Below are 13,736 nucleotides of genomic sequence, written 5' to 3' on the forward strand. Positions count from 1 at the left end.
AATCCCACAGCTAACATTATACTCAGTGGTGAGAAGTTAGAAGCTTTTCTTCTAAAAGCAGGAAGAAGAAAACATGCCCAATCTCACCACTCCATTCAATACAGTACTGGAAGTAAAAATCAGGTGGGAGAAAAAGAAATAAAAGGTATCAAAATTGGACTGGTGGTTTAGGTGGTTTACCCTAAGTCGTGTCCAAGTCTTGCAACCCCATGGACTATAGCCCACCAGGCTCTTCTGTCCATGAAATTCTACAGGCAACAATACAGGAGAGGGTTTCCATTTCCACCAGAATTGGAAAGGAAAAAGTAAAACTGTCTTTCCTTGCAGATGACATGATCATACATATAGAAAATCTTAAAAGTGAAGTCGCTCAGTCGTGTCTGACTCTTTGTGACCCCATGGACTGTAGCCTACCAGGCTCCTCAGTCCATGGAATTTTCCAAGCAAGAGTACTGGAGTGGGTTGCCATTTCTTTCTCCAGGGGATCTTCCTGACCCAGGGATTGAACCTGGGTCTCCTGCATTGCAGGCAGATGCTTTACCATCTGAGCCACCAGGGAAGCAAAAAATCTTAAAGATGAAACTAAAAATCATTAGATCTAATCAGTGAATTCAGTAAAGACGCAGGACATAAAATTAGCATACAAAAGCAACAGCATTTCTATCCACTAACAACACATTTTCTGAAAAAGGAAAAAAGATGTCAATCTCATTTATAGTAGCATCAAAAATAATTAAATATATAGGAATAAATTTAACCAAGGAGGTGAAAGAGCTCTACTCTGAAAACTATAATACTTTGATGAAAGAAATGGAAGAAAACACAGATAAATGAAAAGGTAGCCAATGTTCACAGATTTGAAGAATTAATACTGTTAAAATTCCATCTGTAAAAACTACAAACAGAACTGCCATATGACCCAGCAATCCCACCGCTAGGCATACACACTGAGAAAACCAGAATTGAAAGAGACACGTGTACCCCAATGTTCATCGCAGCACTGTTTATAATAGCCAGGACATGGAAGCAACCTAGATGTCCATCAGCAGACAAATGGATAAGAAAGCTGTGGTACATATACACAATGAAGTATTACTCAGCTATTAAAAAGAATACATTTGAATCAGTTCTAATGAGGTGGATGAAACTGGAGCCAATTATATGGAGTGAAGTAAGCCAGAAAGAAAAACACCAATACAGTATACTAACACATATATATGGAATTTAGAAAGATGGTAATGATAACCCTATATGTGAGACAGCAAAAAAGACACAGATGTAAAGAACAGACTTTTGGACTCTGTGGGAGAGGGAGACAGTGGGATGATTTGGGAGAATGGCATTGAAACATGTATACTATCATGTAAGAAACAAATCACTAGTCTAGGTTCGATACAGGATACAGGATGCTTGGGGCTGGTGCACTGGGATGACCCAGAGAGATATGGGGAGGGTGGTGGGAGGGGGGTTCAGGGTTGGGAACTCATGTACACCTGTGGTGGATTCATGTCAAGGTATGGCAAAACCAATACAGTATTGTAAAGTAGGAAAAATAAAATAAAAATAATAATAAAAATAAATAAAATAAAAATAAAAATGCAAAAAAAAAATTCCATCTATAGATTCAATGCAATTCCTATCAAAATTCCAATGGCATTTTTTAGAAGTTTGCATAAGTAAAAGCAAACAAAAGACTCCTAAAACTTACATGGAAATGCAGAAGTCCTTGAATGTCCAAATAAATGCTGAGAAAGAAGAACAAAGCTGGAAGCATCACATTTCATCATTTTTAGTTGTACTTGTACTTTAACGCTATAGTAATCCAAACAGTATGGTACTGGCATAAAAACAGTATGAAAAATACCAGTGAGCCTTAGCCCTTGCTATCTGCTCTAGTCCCCTTCACCAAGAGTTTATCTGCAAGTGACCTCTGCCACTACATAGGGATATGCAGCTGGCCCCTGCAGCCAAGCTTGTGCATTTTGCTGGCTCCAGCCACCACTTCCTGCCCTGCTACCAGTCTTGGAGGTGCCACTTAGCCCAAAAGATCTTGAAGCCAAGCGGAATTTCTGCAAAGCTTGTCAAGGGCCACACAGTTGTCAATACTGTGGACCCCAATGTCCTTGTGCCAAAGGGACATCATATATCACTGGACCTAGTGTCAAATGCACCTTTATACATGCTGCTCGCATCACTAGACAAGGCCAACATAACCAGGATGGGTCCCTATCAGCAGGTAGAAAGGCTCCTACAAAAAAAAGTGAAAGGTGAAAGTGACGTCGCTCAGTCATGTCCGACTCTTTGCGACCCTGTGGACTATAGCCTACGAGGCTCCTCTGTCCATGGGATTCTCCAGGCAATAGTACTGGAGTGGATTGCCATTCCCTTCTCCAGGGGATCTTCCTGACCCAGGGACTGAACCTGGGTCTCCCACATTGTAGACAGACGCTTTACCGTCTGAGCCACCAGGGAAGTCCCCTGCAAAAAAAATCAGTCCATAAACCCTGGAGGAAGTGACTGCTTTTTCAAATGTGCAGATACTGATACAATACTACAGGGATCACAGAGAGTCAAGAAAAATATATTTCCACCAAAGAAATACAATAAACTTCCAGTATCTGGCTCCAAATAGATGAATGTCCAGGAATGCCTGACAAAGAGTTCAAAATAATTATTCTGTGAATACTCAGAGAGGTATAAAACACAGATGAAAAGTTTAATGCTATCAGGAAAATAATAAAAGAACAAAATAAGAAACTCAAGAAAACATTAAAAAAAGAACCAAACAGAAAATCTGGAGCTGGAGAATACAAAGACTAAAATATAGTATTGACTAGAAAGCTTCAAAAGCAGACTTGAACAAGCAGAAGAGCAAATTCATGGTCTAAAGGACAAATTGAAATTTTACAACAGAAGAGAAAAAAGAATGAAAAAGAATGTACAAAGCCTATAGATGTCATGGAACACTATCAAAAGAAATAATGTATGATAGGGGAGAAAGGAGTAGAAACCTTATTTTAACAAATGGCTGAGAAATCCTCAAATATGAGGACAGATTTGGGCATCAAAGTTCATGAAGTAAATTGGTCAACTCAAAATCTCAATCCAAAATGTTTTTTTCTAAGACACATAGTAATAAAAGTGTCTAAAACTAAAGGTAAAGAGAGAATTTCAAAAGAAGCAAAAGAGGACTTCCTGGCAGTATGGTGGTTAATCCTTCATGCATCCACTGCAGGGGTTAAAGGCTCAGTCCTGCTGGGGAACTAAGATACTGCATACTACACAGTGTGATTAAAAAAAAAAAGGAGGAAAAAAAAATCTCTCCCATACAAGGGAATTCCCATAAAGCTATCAGTAGATGCCTCAGCACAGACCTTATAGCCCAAGAAAGAATGAGATAATACATCCAAAGTGCTGAAAGAAAAAACTACCAACCAAGAATACTTAGCCCAGAAAAACTGTCCTTCAGAATTGAAGGCAAAATGACAGCTTCCCCAAATAAACAAAAGTAGAGGGAATTAGTTAGTTAGTTCAGTCACTCAGTCGTGTCTGACTCTTTGTGACCCTATGAATCGCAGCACGCAGGGCCTCCCTGTCCATCACCGACTCCTGGAGTTTACTCAAACTCATGTCCATCAAGTCAGTGATGCCATCCAGCCATCTCATCCTCTGTCGTCCCCTTCTCCTCCTGCCCCCAGTCCCTCCCAGCATCAGGCTCTTTTCCAATGAATCAACTCTTCTCATTAGGTGGCCAAAGCATTGGGAGTTTCAGCTTCAGGATTAGTCCTTCCAATGAACATCCAGGACTGATCTCCTTTAGAATGGACTGGTTGGACCTCCTTGTAGTCCAAGGGACTCTCAAGAGTCTTCTCCAACACCGCAATTCAAACGCATCAATTCTTCGGCACTCAGCTTTCTTCACAGTCCAACTCTCACATCCATACATGACCACTGGAAAAACCATAGCCTTGACTAGATGGACCTTTGTTGGTCAAGTAATATCTCTGCTTTTCAATATGCTGTCTAGGTTGGTCATAACTTTCCTTCCAAGGAGTAAGTGTCTTTTAATTTCATGACTGCAATCACCATCTGCAGTGATTTTGGAGCCCTCAAAAATAAAGTCAGCCACTGTTTCCCCATCTATTTCCCATGAAGTGATGGGACCAGATGCCATGATCTTAGTTTTCTGAATGTTGAGCTTTATGTTTTTGGTTAACATACGTATTAATTTAATCACCACTAAATTTGCTTTGGGCTTCCCTGCTGGTCCAGATGATAAAGAATCTGCCTGCAATGCAGGAAACCCAGGTTTGATCCCTGGGTCGGGAAGATCCCCTGGAGAAGGAAATGGCAACCTCCTCCAGTATTCTTGCCTGGAGAATTCCATGGACAGAGGAGCCTAGCAGGCTACACTCCATGGGGTCACAAAGAGTCGGATATGACTGAACAACTAACACTACACTACTACCACTACCTTACAAGAAATGCTAGAAGAGTCCCTCAGGCTGAAACAAAAGGATGCTTATTGGTAACATGAAAATATACAACACACTGGTAAAGGTAAGGAAATAATCAGATTCAGAATACCCTAATACTGTAATTTGTTGATATGCTAACTACTTAACTCTAGAATAAAGGTTAAAAGGACAAAAGCATTAAAAATAACTATGTCTGTAACAATTTGCTAATAGATACACAATCAAAAAATGTAAATGGTGACATCAAAAACACAAAAGGGGGAGTAAAAGAATATTTTATGTGAGATATAATTACACATGATGTAAGTTTAACTGTTATAAGCATAACGTAAACTGTTAAGTCTATTACATGTTTTATGGAAACCTCATGGTAACCACAAAGCAAAAATCTACAAAATACACACAAAAGACATAGAAAAGGAAGTGAAAGCATACTTCTACTACAGAAAAACATCAACTTAAAAAGAAGTCAGCTAGAGAGGAGGAAAAAAAATGAAACTACAAAATAGCTAGAAAACAATAAGACAGTGTTAGCAGGTATCAATTACTATAAATATCAGGGGATTGAATTCTCCAATCAGAAGATATACAGATATACAGATTAAGAGGCAAAGCCAACAATATGCTGCTTATAAAAGATTCATCTCACTCTACGAATACACATAGATTCAAAGTTAAGGTGTGGCAAAAGGTATTCTATGCAAATGGAAAGCCAAAAAAGAAAAAAAAAGGAGTAGCTATACTAATATCAAACAAAATAAGTTTTAGGTCAAAAATGGTAACAAGAGACAAAATGGTCATTATATGATGATAAGAGGGCCAATTCATCAAGATGATACAACAGTTATAAATATATGCACTCAACATCAGAAATCTTAAATATATGTTAAGCAAATACTATCAGATCTAAAGGGAGAAACAGACAATACTAGGGGGACTTCAATACCTCACTTTAAATAATGGATACATCATCTAGACAGAAAAATCAACAAGTAAATGGACTCGATCATAGGTTAGCGCAAATAGATCTAACAAACGTAAAGCATTCCACCCAGTACAGCAGAATACACATTATTCTCAAGCACAAATTCAACATTAGCCAGAGTAGGTCACATAATAGAACATAAAACAAAACTTAAAAACTTAAGACAACTAAAATCGTACTAAGTATCTTTTTGGACAACTGTGTAAAGCTGGAAGTCCATAACAGAGAAAAGCTGAAAATCCACAAATATGTGGAGATTAAACAACATGCTCCCAAACAATCAATGGATCAAAGAAGAAATCAAAAGGAAATTCAAGTAATATGAAAAAAAAAAGTGAAAACTAAAGCACAACAGGGGCTTTCCAGGTGGCTCACTAGTAAAGAATCTGCTGGCCAATGCAGGAGTTGCAGGAGACACAATTTCAATCCCTGGGTCAGGAATATCCCCTGGAGGAGGAAATGACAACCTACCCCAGTAGTCTTGTCTGCAGAATCCCATGCACAGAGGAGCCTTGTGGGCTACAGTCCACATGGTCACAATGAGTCAGACATGACTGAGCACACACAAAAGCACAACATATCAAACCTATGAAATGCTACAAAAGCAGTTCTAACAGGGAAGATTACAGAGATAAAAACCTATATTAAGACACAAGGAAGATCTCAAATAAACCACCTCACTTTACACTTCAAGGAACTAGAAAAAGAACAAACTAAACAGTTACATTTCATTTTCTTGGGCTCCAAAATCAGCCACGAATTAAAAGACACTTGCTCCTTGTAAGAGTAGCTATTACAAACCTAGATAGTGTATTAAAAAGCAGAGACATCACTTTGATAACAAAGGTCTGTATAGTCAAACCTATGGTGTTTCCAGTAGTCATGTGTGGATGTGAAAGTTGGACCATAATGAAGGCTGACTGCTGAAGAACTGATGCTTTCTAACTGTGGTGAGAGAGATGGGAATACGAGACCAACTGATCTGCCGCATAAGAAATCTGTATGCAGGCCAGGAAGCAACAGTTAGAACTGGACATGGAACAACAGACTGGTTCCAAATAGGAAAAGGAGTATGTCAAGGCTGTATATTGTCACCCTGCTTATTTAACTTCTATGCAGAGCACATCATGAGAAACACTGGACTGGAAGAATCACAAGTGGAATCAAGATTGCCAGGAGAAATATCACTAACCTCAGATATGCAGATGACACCACCCTTATGGCAGAAAGTGAAGAGGAACTAAAAAGCCTCTTGATGAAAGTGAAAGAGGAGAGTGAAAAAGTTGGCTTAAAGCTCAACATTCAGAAAACAAAGATCATGGCATCTGGTCCCATCACTTCATGGGAAATAGATGGGGAAACAGTGGAAACAGTGTCAGACTTTACTTTTTTGGGCTCCAAAATCACTGCAGATGGTGACTGCAGCCATGAAATTAAAAGATGCTTACTCCTTGGAAGAAAGTTATGACCAACCTAGACGGCATATTCAAAAGCAGAGACATTACTTTGCCGACTAAGGTCCGTCTAGTCAAGGCTATGGTTTTTCCAGTAGTCATGTACGGATGTGAGAGTTGGACTGTGAAGAAGGCTGAGCGCCGAAGAATTGATGTGTTTGAAGTGTGGTCTTGGAGAAGACTCTTGAGAGTCCCTTGGACTGCAAGATCCAACCAGTCCATTCTGAAAGAGATCAGCCCTGGGATTTCTTTGGAGGGAATGACGCTGAGGCTGAAACTCCAGTACCTTGGCCACCTCATGCGAAGAGTTGACTCATTGGAAAAGACTTTGATGCTGGGAGGGATTGGGCAGGAGAAGAAGGGGATGACAGAGGATGAGATGGCTGGATGGCATCACCGACTCGATGGACTTGAATCTGAGTGAACTCCAGGAGTTGGTGATGGACAGGGAGGCCTGGCGTGCTGCGATTCATGGGGCCGCAAAGAGTCGGACACGACTGAGCAACTAGGCTGAACTGAACTGTGGTGCTGGAAAAGACTCCTGAGAGCCCCTTGGACTGCAAGGAGATCAAACCAGTCAATCCTAAAGGAAATCAACTCTGAATATTCACTGGAAGGACTAGTGCTGAAACTGAAACTACAATATTTTGGCCACCTGATGTGAAGAGTCAACTCACTGGAAAAGACCCTGATGCTGGGAAAGATTGAAGGCAGGAGAAGGGGGCAACAGATGAGATGGTTGGATGGCATCACTGACTCAATGGACATGAGTTTGAGCAAACTCTGGGAGATAAGGAAGGACAGAGAAGACTGGTGTGCTGTAGTGATGGGGTCACAAAGAGTTGGATCCAACCTAACAACTGAACAACAACAACAGGCGTACAGATACTACATATATTTCCAAATGTAAAAACAAGGCATGTAACAGTATTAAGGCGGGGGGTGGGGGGGGGGAACCAGCTACACACACAAAGTTTTAATTGTAATGAGATTCATTTATTTAAAAAAATGTTCTAAATGCTAAAAAGATAGAAAATGCTAGTGAGATTTCAAGAAAATAAGGCATCAAACCAAAACCAGAAGGTAGACTGGAAATAGCAATTTTTCTTTTTTTACATTTTTCTTTTTTTCAGCCATGCTGCATGGCATGTAGGATCTCACTTCCTCAATCAGGTATCAAACTGGAGCCCCCTGAAGTGGAAGCTGCAATCTTAACCACTGAACTGCCATGGAAGTACCGAAATATTAATAATAATTTTAAAGGAATTTCAAAAAATAATAGAGAAATGTTTTAGGGAAGAACACATTAAATTTGCAATGTGAGTGACTGTTATCTTGAGCATATTTTGTATGCAGAATCAAACAAATTTGATTGATGCTTTATTATGAAGTACATAAAGAGCTCAGTTTCTTCAAATTTAAAGGAAAAAGATGCAACTTGAGAGGAAAGTAAAAGTTAAGTATATTGCTAAGACCTTTCTACATACAGAATTAGAAAAGCAAGTGGAACTACCAAAATTTAGAAAGTTACTTTTCTATTATAATTATCTCAGGAAAATCACTTCTAATAGTACTTTTAGCAAGAAACAGATGTCAAGAAACACAGAAGTGAAGTGAAATGACTCAGTCACGTCCGACTCTTAAGAACTACACAAAAAAGATGTGAATGACCCAAATAACCACAATGGTGTGATCACTCACCTAGAGCCAATCATCATGGAGTCTGGAGTCAAGGGGGCCTTAGGAAGCATCACTACCAACAAAGCTAGTGGAGGTGATGGAATCCTAGCTGAGCTATTTCAGATCCTAAAAGATGATGCTGTTAAATTGCTGCACTCTATATGCCAGCAAATTTGGAAAACTCAGCAGTGGTCACAGGACTGGAAAAGGTCAGTTTTATTCCAATTTCAAAGAAAGGCAATGCCAAAGAATATTCAAACTACTGCACAATCAAACTCATCTCACATGCTAGCAAGGTAATGTTCAAAATTCTCCAAGTGAGGCTTCAACAGTACATGAACTAAGAACTTCCAGATATTCAAGCTGGATTTAGAAAAGGCAGAGGAACCAGAGATCAAATTGCCAACATCCGCTGGATCATAGAAAAATCAAGAGTCCCAAAAATTTATTTCTGCTTTATTGAATATGCCAAAACCTTTGACTCTGTGGATCACAACAAACTGTGGAAAACTCTAAAGAGATGGGAATACTAGGCCACCTTACCTGCCTCATGAGATATCTGTATTGCAGGTCAAGAAGCAACAGTTAGAACCGAACATTGAACAACAGGCTGGTTCCAAGTTGGGAAAGGAGTATGTCTAGGCTGTATATTGTCACTTTGCTATATTAAACTTATATTCAGAGTACATCATGAAAAATCCTAGGCTGGATGAACCACCAGCTGGAATCAAGATTTCTGGGAGAAATACCAATAACGTCAGATATGCTGATGACAATACCCTGTGGCAAAAAGCGAAGAGGAACTCAAGAGTCTCTTGATGAAAGTGAAAGAGGAAAAACCTGGCTTAAAACTCAACATTCAAAAACTAAGATCATGGTATCTAGTCCCATCACTTCATGGCAAATAGAGAGGGAAACAATGGAAACAGTGACAGATTTTATTTTCTTGTGCTCCAAAATCACGGCAGATGGTGACTGCAGCCATGAAATTCAAAGACATTTGCTCCTTGGAAGAAAAACTATGAGGAAACTAGACAACATATGAAAAAACAGACACATTACTTTACCGACAAAGGTCCGCATAGTCAAAGCTACGGTTCTTCCAGTAGTCATGTATGGATATGAGTGTTGGACCTTAGAAAGCTGAGCACCAAAGAACTGATGCTTTCAAACTGGTGTTGGAGAAGACTCTTGAGAGTCTCTTGTACAGTAAGGAGATCAAACCAGTCTATCCTACAGGAAATTAGTCCTGAATAGTCATTGGAAGGACTGACGCTGAAGCTCCAATACCTTGGCCACCTGATGCGAAGAACTGACCCATTGGAGAAAACCCTGATGCCAGGAAAAGACTGAAGGCAGAAGTGGATGACAGAGGATGAGATGGTTGGATGGCATTAGCGACTCGATGGACATGAGTTTTAGCAAGCTCTGGGAGTTATTGATGGACAGGGAAGCTTGGCGTGCTGTAGTCCATGGGTTCACAAAGAGTCAGACACGACTGAGTGATTGAACTGACCATTGTATCATTGTATCATGACTGTCAACAGAAAACTTAAAGAATTCTATACCACCAAAACTAGCATTTAATAGAAAAACCTGTAATCACTTTTTAAAATCCAGATGCATATCAGAATTATCTTGGAATCTTTTGAAAAATTCCACGACTGAGTGACTGAACTGAACAGATGTCATGGGATACCTACCATTATTTTTTAAATATTTCTGAAATTTAAAGACATGAATTTACTTTGGCTAAATTTCTAAGTCTAAGTCTATGCAGTAGAGCATATGGGACCTTAGTTCCCCATCCAGAGATTGAACCTGCACCCCCTGGAGTGGAAACAGTGAGTTTTAACCACTGGACCATCAGGGAAGTCCTTCCAATGACTATTTTAACATGACTTTCCTCTAAGGGGTCTTCAGCTTTAAACAGGTTGGCTCTGACATCAATAATTCTTATAGAGATACGTACTCCATAAGCTTCTTGTTTTTTCTGGGGACCTAAATAAGCACAGGCATACTTCAGTTTACTGAGCTTTGCAGATACTGCCTTTTTTGAAAACAAATTGAAGGCTTGTGGCAATCCTACATCAACTAAGTCTATAGGTGCCATTTTCCCATCATTTGCTCACTTTGTGTCTGTGTCAATTTTTATAATTCTCACATTTTGAATTTTCTCATTTTTGTATTTGTTTTGGTGACCTGCAATCAGTGATCTTTGATGTTACTACTGTAATTGTTTTGGGGTGCCATTAACTTTGACAACATAAGATGACAACCTTAATAAAGATGTATTCTGATCACTCCACCAGCCAATCATTCCGTCTTCCCGCCTTTCCCCTGGCCTCCAAGACACAATATTAAGATTAGGTCAGTTAATGTCTCTAAAGGACACTAATGGTTCAAGTGAAAGGAAGTCACAGGTCTCTCATTTTATATCAAAAACTAGACATAATTAAGCCTGGTGAGAAAAACATGTCCAAAGTCAAGATAGGCTGAAAGCTAGGCCTTTTGCACCAGTTAGCAAAGTTGTGAGTGCAAAGGAAAATTTCTTGAAGGAAATTAAAAGTGCTATTCCAGTGAACACATAAATGAAAAGGGAAACTGCCTAATGGCTGATATGAAGATCTTCCATATGGACAGAAGATCAAACCAGCCACATTTAGCCAAAACATAATCCAGTGCAAGGGCCTCTTTTCAGTTCTGTGAAGGCCAAGAAGTGAGGGAGCTGCAGAAGAAAGCTTGAAGGTAGTAGACGTTGGTTCATGAGGCTTATGGAAAGAAGCTGTCTCTATAACATAAAAATGCAAGGTGAAGCAGCATATGCTGATGTAGAAGCTGTTAACAAGTCATCCAGAAGACCTAGGTTAAGATAATTAATGAAGGTGGCTACACCAAAATGATAAATTTTCAATGTAGACCAACAGCCTATACTGGAAGATGCCACCTAGGAGTTTCATGGTAAAGAGAAGTCAATGCCTGCTATCAGAGCTTCAAAGGACAGGCTGACTCTCTTATTTGGGGTTATTGCAATAGGTGACTGAAAGTTGAAACCAAAGCTCATTACCATTCGAAAACCTTTAGGACCCTTTAAAATTACGCTAAATTTACTCTGTCTGTGCTCTACAAATGGAAAAACAAAGCCTGGATGACAGCACATCTGTTTACAACACGATTTACTGTTTAAAGCTCACTATTAAGACCTACTCCTCAGAATAAGATTCCTTTCAAAATATTAATGCTCATTGACAATGCACCTTTGTCACCAAAGAGCTCTGATGGTGATGTACAAGCAAGATTAATATCGTTTTCATGTCTGCTAACATAACATCCATTCTGTAGTTCATGGATCAAGGAGTAATTTCAACTTTCAAGACTTACCATTTAAGAAATATATTTCATAAGGCTATAGCTGCCATAGGCAGTGAGTGCTCTGATAGGTCTGGATAAATTGAAAACCTTGTAGAAAGGACTCACCATCCTAGAAGCCATTAAGAACATTGTGAATCATCGTTAAAAGTCAAAATATCAACATACATCGGAGTTTGGAAGAAGTTGATTTCAACTCTCATGGATGGTTCAAGACTTCAGTGGAAGAAGTAACCAAGATGTGATGGAAACACCGAGAGAACTAAAATCGTAAGTGGAGCCTAAAGATGTGACTGAATTGCTCCAACCTCATGATCTAACTTTAACAGATGAAGAGCTGCTTTGTATAAATGAGTAAAGAAAGTGGTTTCTTGACATGAACTCTACCCCTACTGAAAATGCTGTGAAGAGTGTTGAAATGGCAGCACAGGATTCAGAATATTACATTAACTTAGTTAATGAAGCAGGGTAATAAAGGTGAGAGGGCTGACTCCAATTTTGAAAGAAGTTCTACTTCTTTCAAACAGCATCACATGCTACAGAGAAATCTGTAAGGAAGAGGCAGTCAATGAGGCAGACTTCATTATTGTCTTATTATAAGAAATTGCCACAACCACCTTAAGCCTTCACCTGGATCAGTCAACAGTCATCAACATCAAGCTAAGATCCTCCACCAGCAAAGACTCTCTGAAGGTTCAAATGATGGTTAGCACTTTTTAGCAATTAAGTATTTTTTTAAATTAAGGTGTACGCATATATATATTTAAAGACATAATACTATTGTACACAATAAATTACAGTATCATACAATATATACATAACATTTACATGCACTGGGAAACCAAAAATTTCATGTGACTTGCTTTATCACAATATTTGCTTTATTGGAGGGGTCTGGATTTGTACCCACAATATCTTGGAGGTATGCCTATATAAGTTCATAAGCATTTTAAGATATTAATCATATAACTTTTTTTCTCAAAATGAAAGTTTCTTATCATTTTATTTCATAGATAAAAGTCACATTAACATTCCTGGGAATAAACTTTATTACCAGGGTTTTAAAATGCATAAAAGATAAATGTAGTAGTACTTGGAGGTAAATATGGAGATTGAGGGAAAAGGAATTCTTAGGAAAAATCCTATATCCTACCTAGAGTACCTCTTAAGCTCCCTCTGCTGGCTACCATTTAAATAAAGAAAAAAAAATTGTAAACCTCTTTTCCTCTGAGCAGTAACGAGAGAAACAGCCTGAAGCTGACAATGCTGTCGTTGAAAGGAAAATTCTCCCTTAAGCAAGGGCAAGTATAACTGCTGCCACCTTCCCTAATAAGGCTTTAGAATTTCCAAACAGATTTGGGGGGTGGGGGGGAGGTGGGAGAGGCCACAACCAACTTAAAATAAGGAAAATCATTACCAAGTTTGAATGTGTTAGGCACAAAATTGATATACAAAAATGCAAAAGCATTAAGTATAAAACAAATCAACTATAAACAATTATCATTAACACTAGGAAATTAATAATTTAAATACAGTTCACAAATTTCACTATAACAAAAAGCTTAGAGCACACTATTTAATCTATTAGTTTCAATATTAAGGTTTATTTTCTTTTTCCTCCAGAGTGAGGTTAAGTAACAACTTAAATAATTTTCCGGATGTATAAATGAACATCCATTCGGAACAAACATTACTGCTTAAAAGTGGCTAAGAAATATTTTGCATGTAATAAATATATTCTATGTTTAGGTTAACAGGCACCATCTCGAG

General features: G+C 38.8%; 1 non-coding gene across 1 annotated transcript; it reads right to left on the bottom strand.

The window, feature by feature from the left end:
• Window positions 1-486: 486 nt before the first annotated feature.
• On the bottom strand, window positions 487-559 carry TRNAC-GCA (transfer RNA cysteine (anticodon GCA)). The gene has a single exon. It is a non-coding gene; the product is annotated as a tRNA-Cys (tRNA).
• Between the last annotated feature and the right edge of the window lie 13,177 nt (window positions 560-13,736).

Source organism: Budorcas taxicolor, chromosome 18 (genome assembly GCF_023091745.1).
Source record: "Budorcas taxicolor isolate Tak-1 chromosome 18, Takin1.1, whole genome shotgun sequence".
Lineage (NCBI taxonomy): Eukaryota > Metazoa > Chordata > Mammalia > Artiodactyla > Bovidae > Budorcas > Budorcas taxicolor.